Here is a 14,180-nt window from a genome sequence, read left to right as displayed (position 1 = left end):
TTCTTTGCACTGATCGCCGAGGAAGGCTTTCTTATCTCTCCTTGCTATTCTTTGGAACTCTGCTTTCAAATGGGTATATTTTTCCTTTTCCACTTTGCTTTTTCTTCCCTTCTTTTCACAGCTATTTGTAAGGCCTCCTCAGAGAGCCATTTTGCTTTTTTGCATTTCTTTTTCTTGGGGATGGTCTTGCTCCCTGTCTCCTGTACAATGTCACGAACCTCCATCCATAGTTCATCAGGCACTTTGTCTATCAGAACTAGTCTCTTAAATCTATTTCTCACTTCCACTGTATAATTATAAGGGATTAGATTATGTCATACCTGAAAGATCTATTGGTTTTCCCTACTTTCTTCAATTTCAGTCTGAATTTGGCAATAAGGGATTCATGATCTGAACCATAGTCAGCTCCCAGTCTTGTTTTTGCTGACTGTATAGAGCTTCTCCATCTTTGGCTTCAAAAAATATAATCAGTCTGATTTCGGCTGCATGGCACTGGAGCGGCCGAGAGGAGATACCCCGCATCCAAGGTCATTAGCGGCAGCTGCACTTTGCTGGACCAGTGGTTTGGAGATACCCCACATCCAAGGTCAGAGAAACCCCTGTAAGATGGTATGCGCTGATCATCTGTGAGGAGATAACCCCATGTCCAAGGGCAAAGAAGAAGCCCCAGCAAGATGGTAGGAAGGGTAAATTCGTGTTTAGAATCAAACCCCATTCCCACCAGAGACGCTCAGAGGGCTCAAACAAACCTTGTGTGCACCATGACCCACGGATGCCATAGAGACTGAGACAGAACTGTGTTTGAACGTCTCCTGTCAGGGTATGGGTCGCTGGTGGTCTGCCGCAGGGACATGGGCTCTGGGTGCAGCAGACTTGGGTATGGCATAAGCCCTCTAGGAGGAGGTCACCATTAACCCCACCATAGTGCTGCCAGAACTTACACAGGACTGGGAAATAGACTCTCGGAGGGCACAAACAGAACCTTGTGCACCAGGAACCCGGGAGAAAAGAGCAGTGACCCCACAGGAGACTGTCCCGGACTTGCCTGTGGGTGTCTGGGAGTCTCAGCAGAGGTGTGAGTTGGTGGTGGCCTGCTGCAGGGGTGGGGACACTGAGTGGAGCAGTGCATGCCTGGGATCTTTTGAGGGAGGTCACCATTATCTTTATATTTGGGGGCTCCAAAATTACTGCAGATGGTTATTGCAGCCATGAAATTAAAAGACACTTACTCTTTGGAAGGAAAGTTATGACCAACTTAGGTAGCATATTGAAAAGCAGAGATATTACTTTGCCAACAAAGGTCCATCTAGTCAAGGCTGTGGTTTTTCCAGTGGTCATGTATGAATGTGAGAGTTGGACTGTGAAGAAAGCTGAGTGGCAAAGAATTAATGCTTTTGAACTACAGTGTTGGAGAAGACTCTTGAGAGTCCCTTGGACTACAAGGAAATCCAACCAGTCCATCCTAAAGGAGATCAGCCCTGGGTGTTCATTGGAAGGACTGATGCTAAGGCTGAAAATCCCATACTTTGTCCACCTCATGTGAAGAGTTGACTCATTGGAAAAGCCCCTGAAGCTGGGAGGGATTGGGGGCAGGAGGAGAAGCAGATGACAGAGGATGAGATAGGTGGATGGCATAGTTTGAGTGAACTCCGGGAGTTGATGGACAGGGAGGCCTGGTGTGCTATGATTCACGGGGTCGCAAAGAGTCAGACAGGACTGAATGACTGAACTGAACTGAACTGAATCATTATCTTCATTACCTCCACCATAGTTTGGCCCCAGGGAAATAGCAGGGAACACAGTTCCACCCGTCAACATAAAATTGGATTAAAGATTTATTGAGCATGGGCCTGCCCATCAGAACAAGGCCCAGTTTCCCCCTTAGTCAGTAAGTTTACATAAGCCTCTTGTCCTCCATCAGAGGGCAAACAGACTGAAAGCCACAACCACATGCCCTTATCACATGCTCACATCACATGCTCACAACGCTGAGCTTATGAGGCAGACGATGGAGCTGGCTGGAAATCCAGCCATGATGTGAGAGATGACGCAGAAGTAGGACTAGGCTCTAAGCAATCTGGAGAGCATCACTGGATGGAGTAATGCCTTCTGCCACATGGACATGGACATCAAAGAGCCCATGTTTACAGCTGCCCAGCAATAGTTTGGCAACAATCCCTTTTCTTTCCTGGCTGGGAACTCTGACAGCTCTTCTTCCCAGCCTGTGCAGACAGAAACAAGAGCCCCTCCCTAACCCCAGGAGCACCTTAACCCACCCACCCCCACCTCCCAGGCCTCTGGGTCTGGTGGGGAGGTCACTGGATGATTGGGGACCATCCAAGTGCACCCAGCAGTCTCCAACCCCTTTGGGGTCAATGCAGCTAGCCTGGCAGAAAGTGAAGAAGAGGTAAAGAGCCTCTTGATGAAAGTGAAGAAGAGGTAAAGAGCCTCTTGATGAAAGTGAAAGAGGAGCGTGAAAAAAAAAATGGCTTAACACTCAACATTCAGAAAATGAAGATAATAGCATCTGGTCCCATCACTAAATGGCAAATAGATGGGGAAACAATGGAAACAGTGACAGACTATATTTTTTAGGGGGCTCCAAAATCACTGCATATGGTGACTGCAGCCATGAAATTAAAAGATGCTTACTCCTTGGAAGAAAAGTTATGACCAACCTAGACAGCATATTAAAAATCAGGGACATTACTTTGCCAACGAAGGTCTGTCTAGTCAAAGGTATAGTTTTTCCAATAGTCATGTACAGATGTGAGAGCTGGGACTATAAAGAAAGCTGAGCGCCAAAGAATTGATGCTTTTGAACTGTGGTGTTGGAGAAGAGTCCCTTGGACTACAAGGAGTTCCAACCAGTATATTCTAAAGGAAATCAGTCCTGAATATTCACTGGAAGGACTGATGCTGAAGCTGAAACGCCAATACTTTGGCCACCTGATGCAAAGAACTGACTCATTTGAAAAGACCTTGATGAAGGCAGGAGGAGAAGGGGATGACAGAGTTTGAGATGGTTGGATGGCGTCACTGACTCAATGGACATGAGTTTGAGTAAGCTCCAGGAGTTGGTGATGGACTGGGAAGACTGGCGTGCTCTAGTCTATGAAGTCACAAAGATCTGGACACGACTGAGCAATTGAACTGAACTCAGCCTGGAGTCAGAGATGTTCAACAGCCCAGAAATGTAGGCCCTTCATCAGCAGATCTCTGAGAACCCCCAACTGATGCGTAGCATGATGGAAATGCTTGCTCAGAACCCCGATTTTGGTGAATGTGCCACTCTTCATGGGGAACCCCTAGGTTCAGGAGCAGTTCTGCCTGCAGCTCCCAGTCTTCCTGCAGCAGCTGTAGAATCCAGAGTTGCTCTCCATTCTCACCAATCCCCGAGCCTTCCAGGCACTGCTGCACATCCAGTAGGGACTTCAGACCTTGCAGACTGAAGCCCCCAGGCTGGTATCCAGCCTTGGCTCTTCTGGGATGGCCTGGACCCCAATATTCTTAGCAGGCAGCAACTTGGGATCTGCACCCAAGGTGCCCACCTCCTCTCCAGCCCTGCCAGTCACATCCTCTCCAACAGATGCCTCCAGTGTTCAGCAGCAACTCATGTAGCAGGTGATCCAGCTTTGGCTGGAAGTGGAATTTCACAGGTGTAAACTCCAGAAGTGAGATTTCAGCAGCAGCTGGAGCAGCTCAACTCCATGGGCTTCATGAAAGACCAGACTGCAGGCCCTGATCGCCATAGGAGGGTACCTCAAAGCAGATATCGAGACTCCTGGGCTCTCTGTTTTCCTAACCTCTCAGCCCTGGTCCTCCTGCGTCTCGCTTCCCTCGATGCCAGCGTTTGGTTCCTCTGTCAACCAGACCCTCTGTGGGTCATTCCTTCTGTTCTGTTTTTATCCCTTGTCCTCTCCAGACAGCAGGATGACTTTAGAGGTGTGGACCCCAGCCTCATAACTCTGAGAATTCTGGGTTTACTTCTCCACCTCTTCTAGAACCTTCTCTCCTGGCCCTGCTTGCAACAGAGCTATTTAAACATTTTGTGCAGTTTTTATTCATTGGCGCCACCTCCTTGCCCCACAACTATCTTTTTGCAACCTTCAAACTTCTCAGTAGCAGTGCAGAGTTGAAGGAGAAACCCATTCTCTGGTTTATTGGAACAGGGTCTCCATCTCTACCACCAGGGTTTTGCTTGTCTCATGTTTAGTTTTGGTAAGTCTTCCTTATTTTTCTTCCCAATCGCCTCCCACGTCTAGCCTACCCAATACTACACTTCCACACTCTGAAGGTGGGGCAGGTGAAGCAGGCTGTGATTTTCCTCCTCACTCCCTGTTTTGGTCACTTTCACAGGGTTTATTGGGACTTGCAGAGGAAGGAAGATACCTCTTCTTTCTGTCCAAAAGTAGAGGTGATACAGCACTCTGGAGCAGAAGTTAACAAGCCCTGGACTAGCTCAACGAGGAGAGGAGGGGATGAGACTTTCTGGAAGAAGGGGATGGGGGAAACAGCCTGAGTTGAGGACTTGGAATTAATAGGGAATGGAAACACTAATAGTTCTTTTAGGCCAGAGAGTCCAGGCTCTGGCCTGGCAAAGGAGATTTAGAGATGTTAATGGAATTTGAGTTGAAGAAAAGGGTTCAGTGGAGCTAAACAGTATGGCTCACAGGGGATTATATTGGTTCTGTTTCCTCAAACATACATGCTTTAGTACATACGCATATTTCCATGAACCCAGGACCTGCCCACGTCTCCAAGCACCACTGATTTAATCCCCGCTGAAAAGATATGAAGAGAATTGGAGTCTGTCTCAGCAGTGGGTGGGGGGGGGGAGGGGTGCCATGCACACACACATGTGCATGTGAGTTGAGTGGGCAGGGGAATACCTTGTTGATTTCTGGTTTAGAGTTTTCTCTAAAACTCTAAACAGAGGGGCCAGTCTAGGTCAAGAATACATACAGCCTAGGGAGCTAGGTCTCTGGGCCTCTGGGTGCTGTGTAACCCAAGGATAATGTGGGTACCCCTTCTGAAGCTGTCAGAGCTGTGACTGGCACCCTTTTAACCCCTCCCCTCATTGCTTTTTGGGAATAGTGGGGAAGGAGTCTCTGTCTAGAACCCCTGGCCTTTGGCATCTTGGCTTCTGCCCTTGAGCTTTTGCTGTTTCCCTCTAGGCCAGAAAGTTCTATTTGAGGAAGGAAAGGAGAGTGCAGCAATGATGCCTTTGATCTGGAATTGGGTTTTACTCTAGTGGAACAAAGAGAAGGCTCAGATCACCTCCTCTCTCTGCGTTTTAGTCTGGCTGCTTGGAGGACCCATTACTGAGAATATAGAGGCAATATTGAATTTTCTCCAAGTGGGAAAATGTTCAAGCAATCTAGAGAGGATGTCTGTGTGGTTTTTCCTCCCTACCTCCCCCAACTCCCACACTGACCTTTGTAAATAAATAGTGTGATCTTTGTTATGGAAAAAAAAAAGAAGAACAAGAAGAAGAAAAGAAGGAAACAATAGCAAAGATCAATGAAAAGAAGACCTGGTTCTTTGAAAAGATTGAAAAAAAATTGAAAAATCATTAGCCAGACTCATCAAGAAAAAAAGGGAGAAGACTCAAATCAATAAAATTAGAAACGAAAAAGGAGAAATTACAACAAGAAACACAGAAATACGTAGGCTCATAAGAGACTACTACAAGCAACTATATGCCAATAAAATGGACAACCTGGAATAAATGGACAAGTTCTTAGAAAATTGTAACCTTCCAAGACTGAACCAGGATGAAAGAGAAAATATTAAGAGATCAATCACAAGCATGGAAATCAAAACTTTAATAAAAAATCTTCCTAAAACAACAAAGAACACCCCACAAGGACACAGATGAATTCTATCAAAGTTTAAGAAGAGCTGGCACCTATCCTGCTCAAACTTCTTCAGAGTTTGAGACTCTGGAAGAGTCTTACAGACTAAGGAAAACTCCCAAACTCTTTCCACAAACAGAAAAAGACACCACAAACAGAAAAAGAAAATTACAGGCCAATATCACAGATGTACATAGATGCAAAAATCCGCAACAAAATTCTAGCAAACAGAATCCGATAACACATCAAAAGGATCATACATCATGATCAAATGGGCTTTATTCCAAGCATGCAAGGATTTCTCAATATATGCAAATCAATCAATGTGATTACACCATATTAACAAATTGAAAGCTAAAATCCATATGGTCATCTCAATAGATGCAGAGAAAGATTTTGACAAAATTCAACATCCATTTATAATAAAAACTCTGCAGAAAGTAGACATGAAAGGAAGCTACCTCAACATAATAAAGGGCATCTATGACAAACCCACAGCAAACATTATTCTCAGTGGTGAAAAACTGAAAGCATTTTCTCTGAGGTCAGGAACAAGACAAGGGTACCCACTCTCTTCACTATTATTCAATATAATTTTGGAAGTCCTGGCCACATCAATCAGAGAAGAAAAAGAAAAGAAATCCAGATTGGAAAAGAAGACGTAAAACTCTCACTGTTTACAGGTAACATGACACTATACATAGAAAACCCTAAAGATACCACCAGAAAATTACTAGAGCTAATCAAAGAATATAGTAAAGTCAATATAAAATTAATACACATAATCCCTTGCTTTCCTGTACACTAACAGTGAAAATCAGAAAGAGAAATTAAGGAAACAATCCTGTTGACTCCTGCAACAAAAAGGATAAAATACCTAGGGAGAAACCCACCTAAAGGGACAAAAGACCTGTATGCAGAAAACTATAAGACACTGATGAAAGGAATCAAAGATGACCCAGCTGGAGAGATGTATCATATTCTTGTATTGGAAGAATCAATATTGTGAAAATGACTATATTACCCAAAGCAATCTACAGATTCAATGCAATCCTTATTAAACTATCAGTGGTATTTTTCACAGAACTTGTACAAAAAATTTCACAAAAGAAAAATGGAGCTGGAGGAATCAACCTTCCTAACTTTAGACTACAAAGCTACAGTCATCAAGATTGTGTGGAACTAGCACAAAAACAGAAATATAGACCAATGGAACAAGATAGGCGCCCCAGAGATAAACCCATGCACTTAGGGGCAACTTATCTTTGACAAAGGAGCCAAGAATATACAATGGAGAAAAGTCAGTCTCTTCAATAAGTAGCACTTGGAAAACCGGACAGCTTTGTGTAAAACAATGAAATTAGAACACTTCCTAACACCATACACAAAAATAAACTCACAATGGATTAACACTTTGGTGTTTAAGGCCAGAAACTATAAAGCTCTTAGAGGAAAACATAAGCAGTATATTCTTTGACATAAATCACAGCAAGATCCTCTTTGACCCACTTCCTAAACTAATAGAAATAAAAGCAAAAATAAACAAATGTGACCTAATTAACTTAAAAGCTTTTGCATAGCAAAGGAAACAATAAACAGATGAAAAGACAACTCTGAGAATGGGAGAAAATAACTTCAAATGAAAAAACTGACAAAGCATTACTCTCCAAAATACATAAGCAGCTCATACAGCTCAATATCAGAAAGAAAAAAGAAAACTTCCCAATCAAAAAATGAGCAGAGGACCTAAACAGACATTTCTCCAAAGAAGACATACAGATGGCCAATGAACACTTGAAGAGATGCTTAACATCACTAATTATTAGAGAAATGCAAATCAAAATTGCAGTGAGGTGTCACCTCACACCAGTCAAAATGGCCATCATCAAAAAACCTACAACCAATAAATGCTGGAGAGGATGTGGAGAAAAGGGAATTTTTCTACACTGTTGATAGGAATGTAAACTGTCACAGCCATAAGGAGAACAGTGTGGAAATTCCTTAAGAAAACTAGCGATAAATCTATCATAGGACCCAGCAATCCCACAACTGGGCATGTACCCAGAGAAAGCCACAATCAAAAAGAAATCAGTGAACCCAAATGTTCATTGCAGGACTACTTATAATAGCCAGGACATGGAAGCAACCTAGATGTCCATCTATAGATGAATGGATAAAGCAAATGTAGTACATATATAAAACGGACTATTAGCCATAAAAAAGAATGAATTTGAATCAGTTGTAGTGAGGGGATGAACCTAGAGACTGTTATAGAGTGTGAAGTAAGTCAAAAAGAGAAAAATATCATATATTAATACATATATGAGGGCCTCCCAGGTGGTGCTAGTGGCAAAGGACCCAACATGCCAATACAGGAAACATAGGAGATGTAGGTTCAACCCCTGGGTCAGGAAGATCCCCTGGAGGAGGGCATGGCAACCCACTCCAGTATTCTTGCCTGGGAAATCCCACGGACAGAGGAACCTGGCAGTCCTTGGGGTCACACACAGTCAGACACAGCTGAAGCGACTTAGCTTGTGAGCATGAACACATATATATGGAATCTGGAAAAATGGTATTGATGAACCTATTTGCAGGGAAGGAATGGAGACACAGATGTAGAGAATGAACTTGTGGATGCAGTGGGGGGAGGAGTGTATGGGACAAATGGAGAAAACAGCGTCAACATATATACACTATCATGTGTGAAATAGATAGCTGGTGAGAAGTTGCTGTATAACACAAGGAGCCAAGCCTGATGCTCTCTGATGATGGAGACGGATGGGGTACGGGGAAGCTCAAGAGGCTCAAGAGGGAGAGGATATGTGTTTAGTTATGGGTAATTCACATCGTTGTATAGAAGTCAACACAGCTCTGTAAAGCAATTTTCCCCAGTTAAAATTAAATTAAAAATACACTACTGAAAAAAAAAGAGAAACAGTATGTATCCCATGAACAGTATGAAAAAGCAAAAAGATATGACCCTGGAAGATGAGCTCTCCAGGTCAAAATGTGTCCAATATGCCACTGGGAAATAGCAGAGGGCAATTACTAGTAGCTGCACAAAGAATGAAACAGCTGGGCTAAAGTGGAAGTGATGCTAAGTTGTGGATGTGTTGGGTAGTGAAGGTAAAGTCTCATGCTGTAAAGAAAAACACTGTATAGGAATATTGCATATTAGGTCCATGAATCAAGGTAAATTGGACATGGTCAAGCCACCCCAAATCTGTTTGTTTCATCCTCTTAAGCCTATCCAACAGAAGATCCAACACTTTGGAGATGTCCTAATTTAAATCTCTAACTCAATACCATAAATATTTTTATCTTGTGGGCCCTACAGTCTCTGTTGCAATTACTCAACTCTGTTATTTTCATGCAGAAGCAACCACAGACAACATATGAACAAATAGGTGTTGCTGGCTTTGGTCTGAAATAGGCCAAATATGACCTGAGAACCCTAGACCTGTGTCAAACCCAACGCTTGCTTCAGGCTGAAGCTGTAGGACCAGCAGGCAGGCCAGAGTCACAGCAGACCAGAATGTGTTTCTGTCGACTGTCTGCACTGTGCCTGGGAGTGGTAGGTCATTCTGATTTTTATAGTCCCACAGGACCAAGGACACTAATGGGGCATCCCTGGATTGCAGCCATAAACACCAGCACCAAAGGTAACAACCAGGTCAGTGGACATGTGTGGTTCCCTCCAGATGCTGGCCCTCTGGAGCATGGAGAGGTAGCATGAAGTTAACCTGGCTTCCTCCAAGGTCTCTGGATACAATGAGAGTCAGACCTGAGAAATGTGTTTAGATAGAAGTCTGTCCTGAGACAGCAACTGTGAAGATGAGCCAGTGGGCTTCTTTCAGACTGACTGCCTCCATTTGCTACCTCCTGCTGGACTACCAGGGTGGTAACCAGTTAAGAACTCTTTCTCCATTTGTTACAGTTCCTTGAGACCAAGGGAACATTTCATGCAAAGATGGGCTCAATAAAGGACAGAAATGGTATGGACCTAATAGAAGCAGAAGATATTAAGAAGAGGTGGTAAGAATACACAGAAGAACTGTACGAAAAGATCTTCACAACCCAGATAATCATGATGGTGTGATCACTCACCTAGAGCCAGACATCCTGGAATGTGAAGTCAAGTGGGCCTTAGGAAGAATCACTATGAACAAAGCTAATGGAGGTGATGAAATTCCAGTTAAGCTATTTCAAATCCTGAAAGATGATGCTGTGAAAGTGCTGCACTCAATATGCCAGCAAATTTGAAAAACAGCAGTGGCCACAGGACTGGAAAAGGTCAGTTTTCATTCCAGTCCCTAAGAAGGGCAATGCCAAAGAATGCTCAAACTACTGCACAATTGCACTCATCTCACACACAAGCAAACTAATGCTCAAAATTCTCCAAGCCAGGCTTCAGCAATACGTGAACTGTGAACTTCCAGATGTTCAAGCTGGTTTTAGAAAAGGCAGAGGAACCAGAGATCAAATTCCCAACATCTACTGGATTATCAAAAAAGAAGGTTCCAGAAAAACATCTCTTTCTGCTTTATTGACTATGCCAAAGCCTTTGACTGTGTGGATCACAACAAGCTGTGGAAAATTCTTCAGGAGATGGGAATACCAGACCATCTGATCTGCCTCTTGAGAAATCTGTATGCAGGTCAGGAAGCAACAGTTAGAACTGGACATGGAACAACAGACTGGTTCCAAATAGGAAAAGGAGTACATCAAGGCTGTATATTGTCACCCTGCTTATTGAACTTATATGCAGAGTACATCATGAGAAACGCTGGACTGGAAGAAGCATAAGCTGGAATCAAGATTGCAGGGAGAAATATCAATAACCTCAGATATGCAGATGACACCACCCTTATGGCAGAAAGTGAATAACTAAAGAGCCTCTTGAAGAAAGTGAAAGAGGAGAGTGAAAAGTTGGCTTAAAACTCAGTATTCAGGAAACTAAGATCATGGCATCTGGTCCCATCACTTCATGTCAAATAGATGGGGAAAATATGGAAACAGTGGCAGACTTTATTTTGGGGGGCTCCAGAATCACGGCAGATCGTGACTGCAGCCATGAAATTAAAAGACACTTGCTCCTTGGAAGAAAAGCTATGACCAACCTAGACAGCATATTAAAAAGCAGAGACATTACTTTACCAACAAAGGTCTGTCCAGTCAAGGCTATGTTTTTTCCAGTAGCCATGTATGGATTTGAGAGTTGGACTATAAAGAAAGCTGAGCACCGAAGAATTGATGCCTTTGAAATCTGGTATTGGAGAAGACTCTTGAGAGTCCCTTGGACTGCAAGGAGATCCAACCAGTCCATCCTAAAGGAGATCAGTCCTGGGTGTTCATTGTTAGGACTGATTTTGAAGCTGCAATTACACTAATTTGGCCACCTGATGCCAAGAGCTGACTCATTTGAAAAGACCCTGATTCTGGGAAAGATTGAGGGCAGGAGGAGAAGGGGACAACAGAAGATGTGATGGTTGGATAGTATCACTGACTCAATGGACATGAATTTGAGTAAACTCCGGGAGTTGGTGATGGACAGGGAGGCCTGGCATGCTGCAGTTCATCGGGTCACAAAGAGTCAAACGAGAAAGCCACTGAACTGAACTGAGACTTGCAACCCCACTGCCCACGAGAGCCAAGCTATCTAGAGGTGCCTCCTGGGCAGCAGCCACCGAGATCTGGGTGCTAGATGAGGATACCAACTTCTATGTGGTAGATGCTAGACCTTGGATTGAGGCGAGGGGAATGTGTAAAGATGGCATCTGCCAGCCTCGTTCCCTGGGTCGGCTCCTTGATATGTATTAAATTAGATGCCTGCTCCTCAGGCTGATGCTAAGGTAAACAAATAAACATTTTCAGAAAGTCTGGGTATTTTTTTGTGGTTGCCTCTGCACCTGGGCCTGGATGTTTGTGGAATTTTCTCAGCTCACTATAGCTTTCTGGCTCTGTGGACACAGGCTTCATTGGCTTTCAAAGCTTGATGCTTTGGGGGCTTTTCTCTCAGATGCAAGTCTTAAGAGCTGCGGTGCCCAATGTTGGGTTCACGTGTCAGACAGAAGCTTGGGGTTTTGAGCTCTCTCCCAATTGTGAATTACCACACTAGGAGGAGGGTTTATGGTAACAGCATGTCTCAGCCTCTTTTACCTGCTTCAGTTTGGGTTTTATCTCATTTGCCCAATATGTAGTAAGTACTCAGCTTGTTTTGTTTTCAGCAGAAATTGTTCTATATGTAGCTGTAGATTTGGAGTGCCCATGGGAGATGGTGGGTTGATGATCTTCCTACATTACCATCTTGAACTGGAAACCCTAAATTTTAATTTCTAATTATTTGTTGCTAGCATATAAATAATTTTTGTATATTGGCTTTGTATCTGCTTGCTAAATTCTCTTATTTATTACAGCACAACATTTCTGGAGAGTCCAGAGAATTTTGTATGTACACAACAATTTCATCAACAGAAAGAAATTAATATATGATGGCAATGGTAAGTCTTTTATGTATCAGTAATTACTCTAAATGTAAATGAATTTAATCCAGAAGTCAAAAGGCACAGACTTTCAGGATGGCTTAAGAAAATAAGACTCAAATTATATACTGCCTCTGAGAGACTCACTTTAGCATTAAGGACACATGAAATTTGAGACCCTAGAGGAGGGCATGGCAACCACTCCAGTATTCTTGCCTGGAGAGTCCCATGGACATAGGGTCACACAGTCAGACACAACTGGAGTGACTTAGCATTCATATGCACGTATAATTTCAGAGCAAAGGGGTGGACTAAGGTATTCCATGAAAAGTGGAAACAAAAAGAAAGTTTGGGTACTTAGTTACTTATATGAAATAGAATTTAAGCTCAAAATGAAATAAGGTTATTATATAATGATAAAGAAATCAATTTATCAAGAAAACAAACAATTGAAATATATATGCACTCCATATTAGAGCACCTAAACATATTAAACAAATACTAGCATGTCTTAAGGAGAAGGCTATGGCACCCCACTCCAGTACTCTCGCCTGGAAAATCACATGGATGGAGGAACCTGGTAGGCTGCAGTCCGTGGGGTTGCGAAGAGTCAGACACAACTGAGCGACTTCACTTTCACTTTTTACTTTCATGCATTGGAGAAGGAAATGGCAACCCACTCCAGTGTTCTTGCCTGGAGAATCCCAGGGATGGGGGATCCTGGTGGGCTGCCGTCTCTGGGGTCACACAGAGTCGTACATGACTGAAGCGACTTTGCAGCAGCAGCATGTCTTAAGGGAGAAGTAGACAAAATAAAATAATAGTAGGACTTAAATACCCCACTTTCAGCAATGGGTATATCATTCAGACAGAAAATCAACAAGGAAATGTTTGCCTTGAGCTGTGTATTGGACTGAATGGATCTAACATATTTATAAAACATTATATCCAGCAGCAGCAGAATACACACTCTTCTCAAGTACACACAGACTTCTCTCTAGGTTAGATCATATAACAGGCCATAAAACAAATATTAGGAAATTCAAGAAGATTTAATTCATATGAAGTTTCTTTTCTGACCACATGGTATGAAACTAGAAATTAACAACACGAGGAAGGCTGGAAAACTTATGGAAACTAAACAACACACTCCTGAAAATCAGTGGGTTAAATAATAAAACAAAAGGGGAATAATATCTTGAAACATGAAAATGGGAACACAACACACTAAATTTAATGGGAGGCTGAAAAAGTATTTGTTAGAGTGAAGTTTATGGCAATAAATACGTATTAAGAAAATAGAAAAATATCAAGTAAAAAGTCTAATATTATCCATCAAGGAATTAGAAAAAGAACGAAGCCTGAAGTTAACAGAATTAAGAAAATTTTAAAATTCAGAGCAGAAATAGAGGAAATAAATACTATAAGAGGATAGAAAAAATCAATAAAACTAAGAGCTGGTTTTATAGACCAGATAAATGAAATTGACAAACCTTTAGTAGACTAACTTAAAAAATAATACTCAAATAGGTGAAACAAGGAATTAAAGAGACATTACAAATGTTATACAAATGATAATTACAAATAACATACTACAGATATACAAGATGCATTCCTAGATATACAACCTACTAAGACTCAATTATCAATAGAAAATAAAAACAGACCAATAACCAGTAAGGAGATTGATTCAGTAATCAGAAATCTTCCGACACAGAAAGACCCAGACAACTTCACTGGCGAATTTTACCAAACATTTAAAGAAGAACTAATCCTTAAACTTTTCCAAGAGAATAGAAGATGAGGGAACACTCAAACCCATTTTATCAGGCCAGCA

At 42.5% G+C, this 14,180-nt stretch overlaps 1 pseudogene; it reads left to right on the top strand.

Annotated features, from left to right (window-relative positions):
* Positions 1–486: 486 nt before the first annotated feature.
* LOC138425903 (ubiquilin-4-like) lies at positions 487–3,805 on the top strand (annotated as a pseudogene).
* The last annotated feature ends 10,375 nt before the right edge of the window (positions 3,806–14,180 follow it).

The sequence above is a fragment of the Ovis canadensis genome, chromosome 20 (assembly GCF_042477335.2).
Source record: "Ovis canadensis isolate MfBH-ARS-UI-01 breed Bighorn chromosome 20, ARS-UI_OviCan_v2, whole genome shotgun sequence".
In the NCBI taxonomy this organism is placed as follows: Eukaryota; Metazoa; Chordata; class Mammalia; order Artiodactyla; family Bovidae; genus Ovis; species Ovis canadensis.
Note: the sequence above shows the minus strand (reverse complement) of the source record. Positions and strands in the feature narration are given on the sequence as shown.